The 19,425-nt window shown below is 39.5% G+C and overlaps 1 protein-coding gene across 6 annotated transcripts in view; it reads left to right on the top strand.

Annotated features, from left to right (window-relative positions):
• Positions 1 to 19,425, top strand: part of tenm4 (teneurin transmembrane protein 4) — a 146,352-nt gene that overhangs the window by 35,161 nt on the left and 91,766 nt on the right. The gene's annotated exons all lie outside the window — the stretch shown is intronic.

Below are 19,425 nucleotides of genomic sequence, written 5' to 3'. Positions count from 1 at the left end.
GCTGGTGTTTCTTTCCACATAAGAGACTGATCCCAGTCACATCCCCACAATGAGGCGTACACTTTATTTATTTAACACTATTGTGCATTACCCAAAGCCCAGGAATGCCTATCGGCAACATGTTTGGGATTTGACTTCTTAAAGAAAAGTCAGTGATCAGTGTTCCGGCGAAGCCAGAACATTTGAATACAATTCCTTCTCCTGTTCCTCATTCCCAGATCATTTTATTATTGTTCTCTTCTTTTTGTTGCAGTGTACATGTGTGCTTTGATACATGTGTGCTTTGATAGGAGACGGTTTGGCAGGTTTCTTGGTGAAATCACTGCCAGTAAGTGGGAAGCCATATTTATTGAATTGATCTCTCTTGGCGTTTCTCCAAAGGGCCAGATGAGCCGTTGTGCTTGCTCAGAAGGTCACTTGAGCTCGGGGAATATGTGAGACCATGAATCAAGGCAAGTGCCAAAGATAATCAGAAGAGTGGAGCAGTTCTACTGAAAACACTCTTTTTTAAATTGTAGATCAGTGTGTTATAAACACAAGATATTGCACAGGATACTCAGCTCAGTACCCCAAGTGCTCATTTGTTGGCATATGCAGTTACAACTTAGTTTGGATAGTGTTTACACTGAAAAGAATAGCCCATGGAATCAATTCAGGGCAGTTTGTATGCGGTACCTGGTATTACCCACAATGCCCTTTTGTGTCCATAATGCCTCCTCATTTCTGCATTTGTTTACTTGAATGCCTGTCAGAATAGATGCTTTTTCCGCTTCTTTGTTTGGCACACTGGTGCTACGTGTTGACATTTAAGTTCAGTTTTGCATTATGCAAAGTTTAATGCAAACCCATATCCTGCATATTAACTCGTAGATTCATGATACTGCTCCCAGGATACTATATAGATAGAGGATCTCATGAAGGGCCGAGCAGCACAATTCAAATTGCCCCTGCACAGATCTGCAGAATATTGTGAATAGCTTTGCATTTCAGAGTGCGTCATATTATGTATTGGCTTCTTATTATAACTGATAGAATTAACTCTTGGAAGTGGAATCCATTTGCCCAAATGACTCAGGGAGAGAACGTAGCATCCCTCTGCTTGATCATCTGAGATGCCTGGGGACTTAAATGTGGCTGTATTGCACATAATTAAAGAGAATCTCCTTGGATGACTGTTCTGGGGTCGGGCCCGCTGGAATATGTGCAGAGCACCCGTAGCTGCAGCATCGTACTACATCTGTGAGACCCAATCAAGATTCTAAGTAGCTTTTTATTCAACTCACCCAAGCAGAGAGAGCACTTGTATTCAGCATTTAATTCAGTAATGCCTGATAACATACCATTTATATATGGCAAGTTAATTAAAATCCATGGAGCAGGCATGCCTGTGTGTGCTTTAATCTCTTTAAATCAACAAACCATTTTCTCTGCTTTAATGTATTCAAGCTGCTGGGCAGTTCTTCCCCTCCTCACATGTGACTTACTTGACCCTGCTTTTATTGCATGCAAATAAGCCATAGCCATTTTGGAACAATTGTATTGATGTTCAAGTGATTCTTAGGCATCAAATATATATATATATATTATATATATATATATATACTATGAATACAAATCCTGGCTGATAATGACATGGTTTGATAAGATTCATTCCAGTTGTGATGTGATGATACAATTATTAGTAATTTATAATAGCATGGCATGGGATTTACCGTACATCCCAGTGGACTGTGGCTGTGCGCACATTGGAGTTGAATACATATATAATTAGATGACGTTATTTTGAGTACAATGGCTTGCCTTGAATCTTTTTATAGACCATATTGAGGGTTTGTTTTTACCTGCCCTGTGGGGTTTTACTATTGATCACACTCCTGGCTTGCAATTATCTTTGTGCTAGAGGATATTTAGTAAAATTAGTGTATTTCCATCAATTATAATCTGCTTGTGTATTCCTGGCCTTGTTGCAGGTCTCATAATTGCCAAGAAACAAGAAAGAGAGAAATTGAGAATTTTTGCATAATGTCATTTAAAATATGTCTTCATGACATGACAGAAATAAAGAATGAAAAGAGTTCATTAAACTATTCTTCTTTTACTAGTTTTTCCTACATTTGGTCTTAGAATATAGACCTCATGTTCTTGTATTACATTCACAGTCTTGCTTTCCATTAGACACACCTCCTGGTATGCAATGTTTCACGCTGCTTGTTCAAATAATCACGATCTAAGAAATTGCAAGAGCCATCTATACAGGTCATAATTGCCTTTCTTTGACAGATATCTTTGTGTTTACAACATTTAAGAGAAGCGACACACATGTACAGACTATTGTGTGTTGAGAGAACCAACTGGACAATTACACCATTTATATAGTTAGTGATGGTAGTTATGGCAGTTTTCTTGCAGAACAAAATATAATCACTTTGTGTTAAACCTTGGTGCTTTGATGCTTCATTGCCTGTTGACATCTGCGATCGAGACACACAAACTGTGATCACGAGCTGCAGGGGACAGTGCTTCCTGTAATATTGGGATCTGTAATTCCGTTTCCACATCGAGCACAACATGGAAGCTCGCTCTGAAATGGTCACAGCAGCAGAATATCAGCTTCAAAGGAATCACTTGTGGTTTCCCAACACACAGCTTTGGTTATTTCCGCCCTCAGTGTTTCCTGCAAAGTTATTTATTTGTTTACTTATTCCGCTCCAGATCATGGATTAGTAAAGATATTCTCTGGCTCATTTGCAAGCTAATTTGCTGCGTTTTAGAGGCCCGTGTGGACAGTTTTGGGCTGTTATCTGTGGACTTGCATACCGCTCCCTGCCAGTGCTTCTGACAGTCTAAACCAACAGCACACCAGGGCCCATCGGACCACCAGGGCTCAGGGGCCTCGCTACAGCTCAAAGCATGACATAGAGCGGGATGAGCCCTCCTCTGTGGAGAATCATCCTTACCCAGTCTTACAACTTCTGTCCCTATAGACTGCTTTGACCGTATGCGTATGGGTCATGTTAGATGTGTACTCTAATCCCAATTCCCCCCCACTGTTGTGGCTGGACTATTATGTTTCACTAAGCATTAGAATCTGCAGTGGAGATAGCCACTAAAGGATTCTGAGGGACTATAGGTAGTCATAAGTTTCATAACCCTTATGCCTACACACTCTGTTGATAGAACAGTACTTGAGTGACTAACACTAGTAATTTTCTACAAATCTAATGTAATTAGCTTCAGTGGGCGGATAGTTATGTACTGATTTAGCTTTAATTTTTAGGTATGGGTTCTTTTATGCCAACACATGGCAGATACAGTGCGGGATTCTTGTGATAATTATAATTTTCTATTATCGCGCATTACTCAAATCCTGGTTACTGGAGGCATTGCTTCGGGGCAAAGCCTCGAAAAATTCCAGTGAAATCTTCTGGTGAAAGTCCCTCCTTGTAATGTCAGCAGCACACATCTAGTGGAGGTTTATGTTGAGATCTCCACACACTTCTAAAATCCGGAAATTAACCTGTATTTTATGTCAATTTCATTTGAATTGTGTCAGCACATGGCCTTGGCTGTGTTACTATTACTACTGCAACTAATAATGGTTGTGGTGGTCGTGACAGACGTGACTTTTGTGTCAAAACAACAAGCAGAGTGGCAAGTATGGACCAGATCCATCTTGCATTAAGTATTCAATCAAATCATAAGCCTGATGCACAACTTCTTGTAATAATAATAATAATAATAATAATAATAATAATAATATTAATAATAATAATAATAATTTAGACTTCCATAGCGCTTTTCTAGGTACACAAAGACGCTTGTAGGATTGGTGTGATGGACTCCAGGTTTTAGTGCTCGTTGAATATCTGGCTACTGCTCTTTGGATGAGTGGGTGTGCGATAAGGTAAAGGTACTTGCATGAAAGTAGACTGTAAGTAATAAAAATACAAATGTCAATTTCCAATTGTATTTTCAGGAGAGGATCACTGTAAAATAAACCAAATTAAACTGAAATAAGCACATCTGTTGAAAAGATAATTGTATGATTATTTTGAAAAATACGTCTCTCTTTTTTTATTAGCCTGCAGTGGATTTGAATGAGAACTATAAACTCTTCTGATTGTCCATACTAACCACATCGCCATTTCTTTATCACACCGAGCAAGTATTGGAACAAAAAATCTTTTGCGGTTCCTCCACTGACTAATGATTTAAAAAAAGACTTGAAGATAAATGATGGTCAGCTCACTTAATCCGATTCTGTTTCTTGTTCTGCATGATGAAGTACGAGTCATCAATCAGCATTTTGAACTACAAAGCACGGCGGTTAATTTGCTGATGTGATCCTGCTTTTAGCTTGTGTCGGAGCAGTATTCATCGATGTTGAGCTGTCAGAGGAAAAGTCAAGTCCTTTCATGTGGATTTACCATCCGCAGTCGATTTTCTGTATTTCCATACAGATTTGTTTACAGCTGTCGAGATGAGATTCTTTTTCTGCCTTCATTGCGGCTAATAACCTTTTCACATTGAGATATTAAGTGCCCGAGTATTATTCCGGTTGTATTATGTTAATAAAGCTAGTCTGCTTGGCTTGAATTTTACAAATCCAAATTGATTATGAATAATGGCGACAACTAACTACTTAGAAGTACTCCACTAAAATAAATAAACTAGAACTTCCTCTAACTTAGTTACATCCTATAGTACTATTTAATACTCAAATAAAATAGCACAAAAAGTAAGTGAAACTCCTCAGTTACAAAAATGAATGCTGTTGCTTCCTGTATGAGATCCTTGTTGAAGTCTGAAGAAACATGGAACTGTTGAAAGATTGAGGTCAGGAGCTCCAGGGCGGCGCTCAGCGACTGACTCTTTGAACAGAGCACGCCTCTCGATGAGGGACAGGTGCTCCTCGTAGAAAGCAGAGCGCTTTTGAACGGCAGAGTTAAACTTCAGCGAGGAGTACGTCAGCCCGTCCTGTAACTGTGGTGCTCGTGACTAAAAGAACGTTATTTCAGGTCTTGTTATTCTTGGCCCCCGAGCAACATTTGCCCTCCATAGAAGAGCGTCAACCATGCTTGAGGTGTGATTGATTCATGTATTTATTAGGCTATAAAGAGATCCATAATGGAATGTCAATCCTTTCCAACAGCGTCAGCAGCGGAATTAAGTGACCAGCTGAAGCCACATAATTAGGGGAAATATAACAAGTGCCACCTGTCGGTCGTAGTGTCACCAACTTGAAGAAGAAAGGGTTCGATGGGAAAAAGGTCTCGCCAAAGCAAGGCCATCGATGACCGCCACAGTCGAGGGTCGAGTGATTTAAGTCGTGTTACAGTTTGAGATGTTCGTGTTAGTATTGTTATCCAATAGCATCAACAGTTTAAATGGGGATATCGTTAGGCCATGGGAATTCATTTATAATTATTTCGCCTGTCATTCGATTTGCAGAGTCAAACGGGAGAATGTCATGGTAATTATGACGTTTAATTTGTATGGGGGTTTCAGACTCAAAATGGCCTCGAAGTAATGCAATGAACAAGCCATTAGTGTTAGGCTCGACTAATGACTCGTAGCTCCTTCAACAGGTCTGGACTGCTCGTGTTCAAAGAGCAACAAGTTCTCCTAAATCACTCAAACAAGCCAAGAACGGATCTGTTCGTATGAAGCATTTCAAACAGAAGCATTTAATGGTTCACATAAAACTGTTTCATGTGATTATTATTTCAGTAAATTAAATAATCAGACATTTATAATAGCATGGCATGGGATTTACCGTACATCCCAGTGGACTGTGGCTGTGCGCACATTGGAGTTGAATACATATATAATTAGATGACGTTGTTTTGAGTACAATGGCTTGCCTTGAATCTTTTCATAGACCATATTGAGGGTTTGTTTTTACCTGCCCTGTGGGGTTTTACTATTGATCACACTCCTGGCTTGCAATTATCTTTGTGCTAGAGGATATTTAGTAAAATTAGTGTATTTCCATCAATTATAATCTGCTTGTGTATTCCTGGCCTTGTTGCAGGTCTCATAATTGCCAAGAAACAAGAAAGAGAGAAATTGAGAATTTTTGCATAATGTCATTTAAAATGTCTTCATGACATGACAGAAATAAAGAATGAAAAGAGTTCATCAAACTATTCTTCTTTTACTAGTTTTTCCTACATTTGGTCTTAAAATATAGACCTCATGTTTTTGTATTACATTCACCGTCTTGCTTTCCATTAGACACACCTCCTGGTATGCAATGTTTCACGCTGTTTGTTCAAATAATCACGATCTAAGAAATTGCAAGAGCCATCTATACAGGTCATAATTGCCTTTCTTTGACAGATATCTTTGTGTTTACAACATTTAAGAGAAGCGACACACATGTACAGACTATTGTGTGTTGAGAGAACCAACTGGACAATTACACCATTTATATAGTTAGTGATGGTAGTTATGGCAGTTTTCTTGCAGAACAATATATAATCACTTTGTGTTAATCCTTGGTACTTTGATGCTTCATTGCCTGTTGACATCTGCGATCGAGACGCACAAACTGTGATCACGAGCTGCAGGGGACAGTGCTTCCTGTAATATTGGGATCTGTAATTCCGTTTCCACATCGAGCACAACATGGAAGCTCGCTCTGAAATGGTCACAGCAGCAGAATATCAGCTTCAAAGGAATCACTTGTGGTTTCCCAACACACAGCTGTGGTTATTTCCGCCCTCAGTGGTTCCTACAAAGTTATTTATTTGTTTACTTATTCCGCTCCAGATCATGGATTAGTAAAGATATTCTCTGGCTCATTTGCAAGCTAATTTGCTGGGTTTTAGAGGCCCGTGTGGACAGTTTTGGGCTGTTATCTGTGGACTTGCATACCGCTCCCTGCCAGTGCTTCTGACAGTCTAAACCAACAGCACACCAGGGCCCATCGGACCACCAGGGCTCAGGGGCCTCGCTACAGCTCAAAGCATGACATAGAGCGGGATGAGCCCTCCTCTGTGGAGAATCATCCTTACCCAGTCTTACAACTTCTGTCCCTATAGCATAACCAGTTAACTAAATATTTACTACTTAGTTTCAGTAAAACAGAATCCCTGCTTAGAATCAGTTAGAAAATAGAAAAGCACTGATTTCATATTCTGGTGCTAATACTGATCATATTGAACAGATTAGATAAGTCAACAAGTTTTTGTTATATAATTGGACACGTTGTTGTACCATCTACAACAATATAAAGCCCAGTTTCACAAAGCTAAAAAGACAGTTGTTAATTGTACTTCTCCACAAGTTGTTTATATGCAATGAGTCCAACCATTTCGACCCACTAAGGAAAACACATTTCTAATTTAAAAAGAAAAAAAGGGCACTGGTATCAGATCAATATTGGCCTCTTGCCTAAACACAACATGCGTAATTGGTCTCGAGATGCAAAGTTAGTTGCATCCCTCTCCGTGAAAAAAACTGGTGTAGAGTCTATTTCATGTTGTCACATCTTAATAAACACTGTATAACAGCAACTTGCAACAGAATTACAGAACAAGAATTCTGATCAATCAGTTATCTTGAGTGAAAGCAATTAGCGGTTGTTATTGAGGCCGAGGAAGCAGAGATCACACCGTGCTGTTGCTGGAAATAATTAAACTTCCATGCTGAGATTACCCTCATTATCGATCACCTCTGAATATACAAATCCAGGTACAGAACTTTTGGGTTTGCTCAATTTAGAAAAGAGACATCATTAAAAAATTGTTTGTTTGAATATGTGTTACATTCATGTGCAGAATATTGAAACCTAAACAACTACACACACATAACACATATCTAAGATCAAAGTGTGAGTATGAAAACACAGCACAAGAATATTGTAATTTGGTTTCCTTTCATTTAAAATCAGTAGCGTTGGTATACAAATCGTCTGTGAGTGTATACTGTACATTACGCGATTAATTATTATTATTATATCATCAATTATTTGTGTGCTCCCTTTGTATGTCAGTACTGCACGAAACAGAATAACATTAGCTTAAGTGTCGGGGTAGTGACCACATACCATTTTCACACATGTGCAACCCTGCAAATTCTATTTGTTGTTGTGCTGAACAGCGCAGGTTCTTCCTGGATTACTTCTCTAAAAGCCACACTGCAAAGTGAAATTTAACAGCCCGTGTGTGCATGTTGAAGAAAATAGCTCGGGACATAAGCGTCAGATTCCCCCCCACCCCCGCCCCACCCTCTCTGCATTCACTAGATCCCCCTAAAGTAGTGCTGTCACACGGGACACACTATTCTTATCTCAGCTGTATGAATTGCCAGCCTCTGCAGTAGTCGACACCGGAGATGCATCCTCTGTCTTCAAACCCCCAATGCTCGAACTCTGTGAATTACCACATTCTGGCATGGATGCACTTTGAGCTATTTAGACGATTTGAACTGACTTATTACCAGCTGAGCCCTAATGGTGGTTTACAGTTTAAGGATGTGGAACAGTTTTAGCTCTTTCATTCTGTGCCAGTGGGAAGTCCAGGACAGCCGGAGATATTTACACACAGAGCTGAAGAATGGAGGGCAACCTGAGGCAGCTGTTTTTAAAACGTTAAGTTTTACAACTCCATTCAGGAAATAAAAAAAATGAATAGCGCATTTCATTGTGGGAGGTTTTAAAGAATTATTTTTTTACATTTCATCTAGCAAGAGGCTCCTTCTATTTAACACCAATAATGGGATACATGCCTTTTTTCATCCTGGGTCAGACTTTAATTGCGGTGTTATTATTTAATTGTGCACAGTAGCCAATAGATCACATCGACAGACAGTGATGGTGCCACATTGAGGAAAGCAAAGAGGAAAGGGTCTCCTAACCTCATTCAACCTTGGGCTCAGTCTGCGATGATACATTTTTTTGTCCACACTTGAAAGTCACAATTGCACAGCTACAAAAAGCGATTTAATTAAGGGTCCTATTTTATTTACATTCAATCGGTGAACCTTTATTTATACAAGGTGGTCCAGTGAGAGTTGTTGACTGTTGTATGGGCGCTCTGTGTCCAATGGGCAATAAAGAAGAGGTATTACATTTAGAATTTATGAGTGCAAGTGAAAAAAGAAGAAACATGTATTGAACCATAAAAATGCAATTTTCTGTGAGAAAGCATAAAGTGGCATAACAATCTGAGTTGTTAAGCACCTTTCTGGCTTGCTTGCACTGTACACATGCAAGGGAAGTGTCAAATAATGATATATCTTGAATTTGTCTCTGACTCTCAGCTTGCTATAATTTTTTATCATTTCAAGAAAAATGCATTCAACAAAGATGCAGTTTTTTCTTTGAAAAAAAAGACATATAACAACAACAAAAAAGAAAAGAAACGGGTAACAATAGACCCCTTTGTTTCAATTTGTAAACAATGAGGCGTTTGCAATTTGGCCAGCTATGCAAGTGCATTGACCAACAAAGATCACTAATGCAACCTAACCACATTGACTACGATCAACCCCCCGCCCCCCGAACAGGTTGTGAAAACATTCTTTAGAAAATATTTGTCCGCTGTTAAAATATAGATTCTGACAACCGATCATTCAACCGCCAGACATGGAGATGCTGTTTTAATTTGAGCTTGCTAACTCGTCTGGATGGATGGGGCAACACACTACCGTTGCCAAGATGTGGATGCATAGGTTTGATGATTTTCTTTGCAGAAGGGTCTATACAACCCACAGCCACAGTACAATAAACAAAGGATTGGAAATGGATCAGGCTTCATACAGCTGCTAGGGATCAATACAAATTGATCGGCCTCAACCCTGAACCTGCATATCGGCTCAGGGGCATCCAGTACACAACGCAATAAATAAAAAAAACATCAATACACAAATGTATGAATTGGATTGACTGAGGTAAAGAATATCTATGCAGAGCGATATGTTGTTTAACAGTGTTATGTTGCAGAGTTATTGTCCAGGAATGGCAAAATGTAGATTTTGCATTGTCTTTCTGTATTAGTTTTGAAGGATAGTTTGAGTTTTCACATTGTATCCCACTCCTTGCACTCCAGGCAACTTCTTTAATATTGATCACCACAGTGGAAATAGGAAATTGAAATTAGCATTTTTCCGACCAAACTTTATAAAATGACATTCTGGAAAAGGTTATGTCTGCATATTGTAATATGTGCCACTGCCACTGTGTTGAATGCATACCTATTTCATTACATTTATTTCAGGAAAGAGAATTAAGAGATGCATAGAAATACAAAATCAACATTCCTGTTTCCATATTACTATTCAATTATTTCAAGTACTTCTGTTAGGAACACAACTTATTTGCCATGTTGCAAACTCTCGGTGGCTTTCGTTTCACCATGATATGAGTGATATAAGCACTTAGAAACACCATCCTCTTGATAGCATGTATTTTAGATAACCCTTTGACCTGTCATACACTCAGTGAGAGCTGGGAGCCACAGACAGATCAATCCATCTGGGCATAATGGGGAAATCATGTCTTGATAGAAGTATGCCCCTTTAGCATAACAAGCTATGGTGTTTTACAGATTATATAAAATCTGCACAAATAAAACAAAGGTGGCCTCGTCAGCACTACTAATATTTTGATTCTAGGAAAAAAGGTTTTATTTTGTATTTATTATTTTTTTATGCAGTGCGTCAGCTCTTGGCTGTCTTTTATTGGGAATGTCGTGGTTTCTTATGGGTATACTTTAGAATGTTATTAGGCCAGGCCTGGAGTGCGCTGAGGAATGACTGGATGGGGATGGTGCCATCTTTGTTCAGCAAGGCCCCAGGCAAGCCACATGTAGCCCTAATGAGTCGCTTACAATTTCAGGCTCCACTGGCTCTCAAACACCAAAAGTAAACTTTTGTCTTTTTTTTTTCCTTCACTATTCGGGAACTTAAGAGGATTGTGAGGGGCATTATTTATTCATGCCATTGTGTTTATTCACCAGCCTCGTTGGGTTATAGGAGAGGGAATAGAGCAGCTAGTGCAGGCGGAGTAAAAGCTGATAATTATCCACGATTAGCATTGTTTTTTCAGCCATGGTTTAAGTCGACTCAGTTGATGATCAAGCTATGATAGAGGTACAGAAACACCCATTTAAAGCAGATTACCATGTGCATGGCTTTGAAGTCTGGAATCCTCTGCAGAGGACTTGCCAATTGGGTGTGGACGCATCTCGAAGCTGTTTTTACGCATCTTTTTTTCTGCACCGTAATAAGAGACTTCCTGTCACGATGTCACTTACAAACTCGCGTTGACCAGGAAATCCTTAATAGTAGCAGCGACATGCCTGCAGGATGTTGTTAACAGCCAGAGGTGAGGAGATTGGAACTTTTGCTTTTTATCCCAGAACAAAGAAAGCCCAAGGGATGCTTGAATGGGGCGGCGTGAAGGGATTTGGCAATGTCAGAGCTCGTCAGAACCAACATTGATTCATAAGACTAGTGAAGTTAAGAGTACATTTGGGCTTGGTTCTCGAAGACTAAGGAGTCTTGGAAATGGATCAATCAGCGATTACTCAGTTCTTAAAGAACAGTTTGAAAACGTGTCTTTCGTATTGTAGTGCATCAGCTCAGCCGTCTTGACAAGGTTCGGATGTCCTGCACATTCATCATGTCCAATGAGCATTTCTTATTGCTGCTCATGGGGTTTTCTATGAGGGTGGCAGTGCAGCAGCAGTACGGTACCCCCTCCTTTAGTTTGTGATTTCAATTTCACATTTCCAGTCTGATGCATTCTTTCGTTTGTCACGGAGAAGTCGAAACAGATGGAGTCTTTGGCCGAATAGCGGGGCACACAATCTCTCCTGCGCGAAGAAGTAGAGTGGACTGGATGGATGGGAGTGGCAGAAGCCGGGCAGACGGGGATGTGGGTAGATGAGGACTTGGGGAAGGAGTCTGTGCTTATAACCACCTAGAGAAGAAATGTCATCTCTAGTCTCAGCCACTCTGGCCTCCTATTCATCTTCCTGGGTGATACTCTGGAAAGCCACTGCATCAGTGCTCTGCTGAGTGCTCTGGCTCGTGTGCTATTGCTGTTTTTTTTCCAAAATCTTAGATTTATATTTTCCTCCTTCTCCATGCAGATGAATAGATTAGCACTGAGTGATTACATCCTTTAATGGGTGTATTTTAAAAAGGGGTGTCGGGTAGAAGTTTGATCTATTTGAGGCCTGTGGGCATGCTAATGGAAAATGTGACAACTGCTTAGCTGATCTAAATCCCACATTTCCAACTACTTCTACCATCCAAACTGTTCTCTATAGGCACCACAACAACTGTATTAATGGCCAGAGTATTTGCGCTTGTTTTCTGGATTTATTCTAACCACCCATTTATAATTCAGCATTGAATATCTCTTTAAGGGTGTGCAGTAGTTGTAAGTAATGGATGCTGGGTTTAAAGTGCTGATAGAAATGTTGCGGGTCAATCTTAAATGGAATGGTGCCTTCTGTGGCAATGCTTTTTTATTATACACAAATATAATTTCCCTTTCCTCAGTAATGGTCTTATCTATAAAAAACATGTATGGATATTTACAATTTGTTTTCAACCTTATTATGCATTATCTTCACTATCTGTTATGATGCTATTGATTCATAGCAAACAGCACTGTCAGAACATTTTATCATTTTTCCAATGTTGGATCATAAAAGCCCATTTCCCACTTCCTCTTCAAATGTTTCTACCGTATGTGTCTGTGTAGTTTCGGGTAGGGTGTTGGACTATGTGGAGCGTCCTGCAGAATTATAGTTGTTCTGACAAATTAATGCCTGGGGAAATCCTTGTAATCCTACAGCAGGCCTATTCTTTTTAGCATCACCTCGGATAGATGTGTAAAATCAACGAGGAGCTTGATTTAGCTTTAGTAAAAAGTGAAAAGTAAACATTTTCTAAAGATGACACACGTGTTTACCAGGCAGCTTATCACCTGTGTTTGTGCATTAGGCTGGTGACTTTTTCAAATTTATCCCAGAGCGTAACACTGTCTCATTTATTTTTGCTTTGTCTTGAGATCACCTATCAAGTCTTAATTTCATAAAAGGCTAGTTATGGCTTGCAGCTGTGCAATATAAAACAATTATGTCAATTTGGGAATCCTAATAATGCTAAAACCAAAATTACGCCATCTTGTTTGGATTGCCTGGAGAGGTCTTATAAGTGTGTAATTATCACCCGAGCACATACACCTTTAACTTACAAGCGCATTAGTTTCCCTAAATATGGAAGTGACGAATACAACCTTATTCAATTGTAAATTATTGTCTACATCCTGAGTCACTGCAATTAATTCAGTTCATTTTATAGCATCGCCTCAGTTGTTGATTTCTTGAAGCTTCCCCTGCTGTAGCTTTGTCCGTCTGATAAACACATGTCGAATTTCTAACCAAAATTATTGGGGGGAAAAGATAGAAATATATTCATACTGAAGAGCGGAACATGTATTTTCCAACCCTGAGGAGACCATCAGCTTTAGTGTCACTCTTTTTGTGTGCACTTGAAAATCATTTTTCATTGATCAACTGTTATATCTTCATCTCTTTTTGCATATGTATCAAACAGCAGTAAAATCAAAGTGATTACATTACCATTAACAGTGCTGAATAGTTTTGACTACATTTGGTAGGGTACGGGCAAATCCCCTTCAAAGTAACCTCCAAATCACAGACTCTCAGAATGTACCGTATAAAGTAACCGGAATTAATCAGCCCACAATAATAATAACTTCATCTTATAACTTCTAGTTGAGACTCAAGTCAAATATAGTTATGCTGAATAGTAGTATTACAATCTATATATTGTTATATTGTACATTTAATCGAATTATATTGAAATATTTGTTTTAGATAAAATAACCAGATGGGAACCAGTCACTTAAATACCTGAAAATTCAAGGTATTAAATGCCCCATGAATCCCATATCACCTTATTAATTTGCAACATTGCATTGTGTGTCCTAATACACCAAAAAAACATATTTTAGAGGATACTGTGTCCGGTCAGTTCACCCAACCACAGCCATTCTGTCAGACTGTAATATTCAGCACATCTTTCATCATGTTACATTGCAAACAAATTCTCACCGGGGCTTCTGCTTCCTTCAGTCACAAAGACCGTCAGTGACACACGGAGGCAGGACTAACACTGCCTTCCCACCGTCTTTGAAGTTCAATCCAAACCAGGAGCAGAGATTATAGTAGGCAAAAGGACACAATCAGTCAGCTCAAACACTGCCAGTCAGTTAAAAAAATAAAATTCAAAAAGGGTATCAAATCTCCTTTCATGGGTTTAGCGGCTCTAAAGCCTTTGTATCGCACAACATCTCATGGACAACTTGATCCTGACTAGTGTGCATTTGCGTGGCCCGTGTGTAAACACAACCCCCGGAGCTGGGCAACAGGGGATGGAGATGAAACGTTGAAAAAGGAATTGATGATGCCGAGGCAATTTGAAAGCTATTAAGTCCACTTAAATTACCTCGTCGTCCAAAGCACCTTGTAGGCAAATATAACTCAATTAAATGACCATTATTTGTATTAGCTTTGGTATAATTACCTTGTTTCTAAAAACCCAACTATTTTCTTTCCCCCTTTAAAACAGACTTGCAAAGCATCCTTAATGCCTCATAATATGCTTGCGCTACAGTATAAATTAGTTATTATTACGTAGTGTTCAAGGCGGAGCAACATGAAAACTCACGTCCCATTTTCACTGAGACCTAAAGAGCACACACTGCTCACGATTCATTAGGATTATTACCGACCCCATAACCAAATATGTTTTTCCCAAACACGTACTTGAAGATCGCCTGTAGGATTAACATTAACAATAGGCATACATTTATAACAAGGTCTCCAACGTTTTTATGCCATACACCAGTTTAAAGTGTACCAGATCACAGACATGTGCGTGTCTCTCAAATGTAGCACTGAAGAAGTGACACATATGCCTCCAGATATCTCAAAAGAGAGTTAATCAACTGGAAAAAAGGCTTTCATACATGAAAGCTTTCGTTGCTGACAGATGCTGCTAAGAATCAGACATCAGTCTTTAGCAGGCCTTCCTCACATCACACCAGGATCTTTTCTTTCTGTTTTATCTCTGCAATTAAATGTCTGCTGATTGAAAAATGTATTATGAAAGTGAAGCAGACTTAAAGGGGTCGGGTCTGATTTCGGGGTTGTAAAGGTACACCTTCACCCGTGTGCTGATGACATGTTCAGAGCATGCAGGCTGTGGACAGCGAAAACATGGAGGGAACCGTGTCACCAGATTTGCAATATGCACTGCAAAATTCCACAGGTGGGGCATAAAACCCACTGCGTTTTAGGATTAACCCCTTAGCACCATGTACCGTGTGCCCACACACAAGTAGATCCGTTCATTTAACTTTGACCTCTGCATGCAAATACGGTCACAAATACAGGAAACATCTGAATACACATTATACTATTACGATTAACAGTCTGGTTTAACAGTACAAGTTCCTGGGTGTCTCCATCGGCAACAGACTGAACTGGAAGGCCAGCATCAACGCTGTGTCCAAGAAGGGGATGAGTCGACTCTTTTTAATAAGGAAACTTCGATTCTTCGATGTGTGCAGCAAGATGTTGGAGATGTTCTACCAGTCTGTTGGACCAGTGCTCTGAGATGTTGGAGATGTTCTACCAGTCTGTTGGACCAGTGCTCTGAGATGTTGGAGATGTTCTACTAGTCTGTTGGACCAGTGCTTGTACTTCTCCCTACTCTGCTGGGGGAACAGCGTTGGAGCCGGTGACACCAACCGACTCACTTAACTGATGAGGAAGGCCGGCTCCATCATTGGCTGCAAACAGGACAATCCGGGAACAGGTGATGGAGAGGAGGACACTGAAGAAAGTATTGTCCATATTGGATTTCCCGGACCACCCTCACCACCAACTACTACAGGGACAGCGGAGCACGTTCTCCAAAAGACTAATTCAGCTCCGCTTCACAAGGACAGATACAGGAGAACATTCCTGATACAGGAGAACATTCCTGATTCAGGAGAACATTCCTGATACAGGAGAACATTCCTGCCCACTGCTGTTAGACTTTATAATAAATCTCCTCTGGCCAAATACTCCTCAAATGTACATAAATAAACCTTGCACTGCTGTAATTTAATACTTTGGAGTCACCGTATACACTTTCATTTTTATTAAATTAAATTAAATTACTTTTTTACATTTTCATTTCCTTTATTATTTAAATTCTTCAATGTAATATGCCCTACTATTTTATTAAAATGTATTGTATATATATACTTTTTATGTTTTGCTGCTGCTTCAACAAATTTCCCCCTCGGGATAAATATAGTCAAATTGAATCTCTAATCTACATCATTACAACACAACACTTTACTGGTCTGCCAACCTTTTTCCGACCACACCCCTGTTCAAGTACTAGTGCACAACTGTCCCAGTCAGTTTAGTAATGCACAGTATTAAGGATTTGTTTTCAGTTGCTTGCTTGAGTCAATGAAAATTAATAAGATGGGAATTTAGCGTTAGCTTTTCTAAAAATAATTATATAACTGCTAGTGTCTTGATTACGTAAATCCTAAATGCAGGCTGTCACACTGTGTTTTAAAATGTAGATTCAACACAATCTGGGTTTTACAACAAGAGTAGCAGTGTGATGATGAGACTCTGAGTCATTCCTCTGCGTCCTCTAAGCTTTGTGTGCCATGCAGCATCAGTTAATGGTACAGGACAGGCGCCGAGATGTTTGTTTGCTTCTGCCGGTTTTCATCTGCAAATACGCTGCATTTTTTAGAGATGCTGCCTGAAGCTGTAGTCCTTGAGCAAACAGATAATTCCTGTTGTCACTGCGGCACATAACTAGCTAGTTTTAGGGACACAGAGAGAATAAACTAAAAAAGATGTTGACTCTTCGTACTCAATTTTCTTTCACTCGACTACATTCTCCCACTAATTGATATTCTATATTTACCTGATTTAATTTCTCTCTCCCTCAGGCCTCCTCAAATAATGGAGTTATTTTTTTTTTTTAACATAAATGTTCATGCGGATAATGGCACAGGGTTAATGACTGATTCCACCTCTCATGCTGGAACTTGATCATTGTGATTTGGCTCATAGTTCCAGTGCATGAATCTGCACTACAGGCAGTGATGCTAGCAGTTAGCTTAGGGCGTGTACATCCTGAAATGCTGATGGCGCCTCCTGCTTCCACAAGCAGATGTTTGCAGACATTCAGGCACAGGTGGATAATCATGAAGCAGTGCTTCCCACGGGGTCTTCTGAGACTGTGGTGGGTAGACTTTGGACCCCAATGCACTCAAATGCATCAATCTTGTGCAGCAAAATTAAGAAGCTAGAATAAAATATTAATCAACTAATTAACTATGATGTATTATAAAAGAGGATTAAAAAGTATATGGCGTTGTGAAAATTAAACATTAAAGTGATGAACACATTAACACACAATAACATAAATTTAGTATTTTAAATAGGCCATTCTGTATAATGAGTATAATTTTACTCCTCAATGTATATTTTGCAAAAAGTAACATTTAGAATGCAGGACTCTAACTTGTAACACAGTTTGTTACTGTCCTCAAGTATAAATAATGTAATCATAATCACATAGTTGTTTAAATATGAATGTTGATGACATATCTTACTGCAACCAAACAATCTCGCACCATCTCAGCAACAGCCAGTGTGCTTCAACACTCACGAGTCGTTTCAACGTTTTTGAGTACAACAAAGAACACCTACTTGCTTGTTTGTAAAAGAAAAAAAAGTATTGATGCATAACTGTCCGCCCACCGTTGTATGTTTCTGCTGCTGTTCAGCTGCTGTCTCTCATACCAGCACCACGTACTGTTACCATTTTTCACTAGAAAATAAATACTCTTAGCTAAACTAGGGCTTTCGATGTTTGTTTTTCTCCAACTGTGAAACTGGTATACTGTTAAAACAAATTTGCAATGATGATGATCTAAATGTATCTAATACAAAAAATCTGCAGAATGTAAGATTTCAGAATCAGTTCATCTTTTTTCCGAGAATCAAAAATACAATCACAGTTGGCTAATTGTACCTTAAATGCAGTGTGGGTGTGTTTGCAGTCAGGCCAAGCCAGGTAGTGATGGGCACTTCCTGAAGCTGTCGGGGACTAAATAAAGCAATAGGTCATGGTCCAGGGGCTCCTAAGTAAAGGTCCCCATTTGCTGCTGCAATCTAGTGAGTGAAGCCAAAGGCAATCAGCTCTGGCAGCCTGTGAAACTTCTCTGGCCATCTCAAGCTGTGACTTCTCGCCCTGCCTGTGACTTTAGGTGTCTGTGGCCCGGGCATGAACGGCACAAGCCAGCATCAATGACGCCCCGTGAGACAGTAAAAGCTCTGTGCACAAGGTGGCTGAGCAGGACTATTTTCACCTCATTTAGCTTAAGACTTTGACCGGTTTTTTTTAAGACAACTTTAATCTTCTCTTGTCTCATTGATAAATTTCTCTCACTTCGAGGAAAAATGCTTTAATATTCAGGCTGGTTCAGCTCATTTCTGTCTCTTGAGCCTCATGAGAACTTCAGGCTTTCCCCTGGTGTTTCACAGCGGCAGAAACCGGCTCAGAGAGTGGTACTGTGCTCAGCAGAGTGTGTTATTTTGACAATCGGTAAATGCAGTGTTTTGGACGTTACCGAGGGATTGGGGCCATGACTGTAATGATGCTCTTTTCAGCGGCTCTTCCTCTCCTAGTTGTACATTGCGATACATCCAAGTACAACAGTGTCCTGGTCATTAACCCACAGCACGGCCACTGTGCCCCAGCACCCATTACCTGCAACCTAGCATCAGTGGACCGAAGGAGTAATGAGGTCTGCGGGCTGAAGTATACAGAAGTTCTGAAGTTCTTTATTTTCTGTAAAAACAAAAATTCAAAAAAATAAAACAATCAACAAATCAATTCAAATATTGCAAACTGAATACTATTTTTAGCCTTTTATACTTGATGTTTATTATGGCTTACAGTTTAAGAAAACTCAAATATCCTATCTCAAAATATTAGAATATCATGAAAAAATAGTAGGAAAGTATACTAGTGGCCAGTGGTGGCCAGACAGTTTTTTACTTTTTCACTGCAAAGATATTCATACCACATCATACACAAGCCACACATATGTTACACACACACAGCCATCAGCCAGATAAATGTCACAATGTCACATGATAATGACAGAAATGACAATGGAAGTACACAGACAACAGGTAACAGGTCTGTCATGTTCAACAATGTGTACACTGTCTCACGCGTCACACACACACACACACACACAACACACAAACACAAACACACAAACAAACAAACAAAAAAAAATAAGAATTTAATTTTACTATTTATGTTGCAGGTGCATGCTGC

The sequence above is a fragment of the Pseudoliparis swirei genome, chromosome 20 (genome assembly GCF_029220125.1).
Source record: "Pseudoliparis swirei isolate HS2019 ecotype Mariana Trench chromosome 20, NWPU_hadal_v1, whole genome shotgun sequence".
NCBI classification, from domain to species: Eukaryota; Metazoa; Chordata; class Actinopteri; order Perciformes; family Liparidae; genus Pseudoliparis; species Pseudoliparis swirei.
The sequence above is the reverse complement of the archived record's forward strand: the minus strand, read 5'-3'. Positions and strand labels throughout refer to the sequence as shown.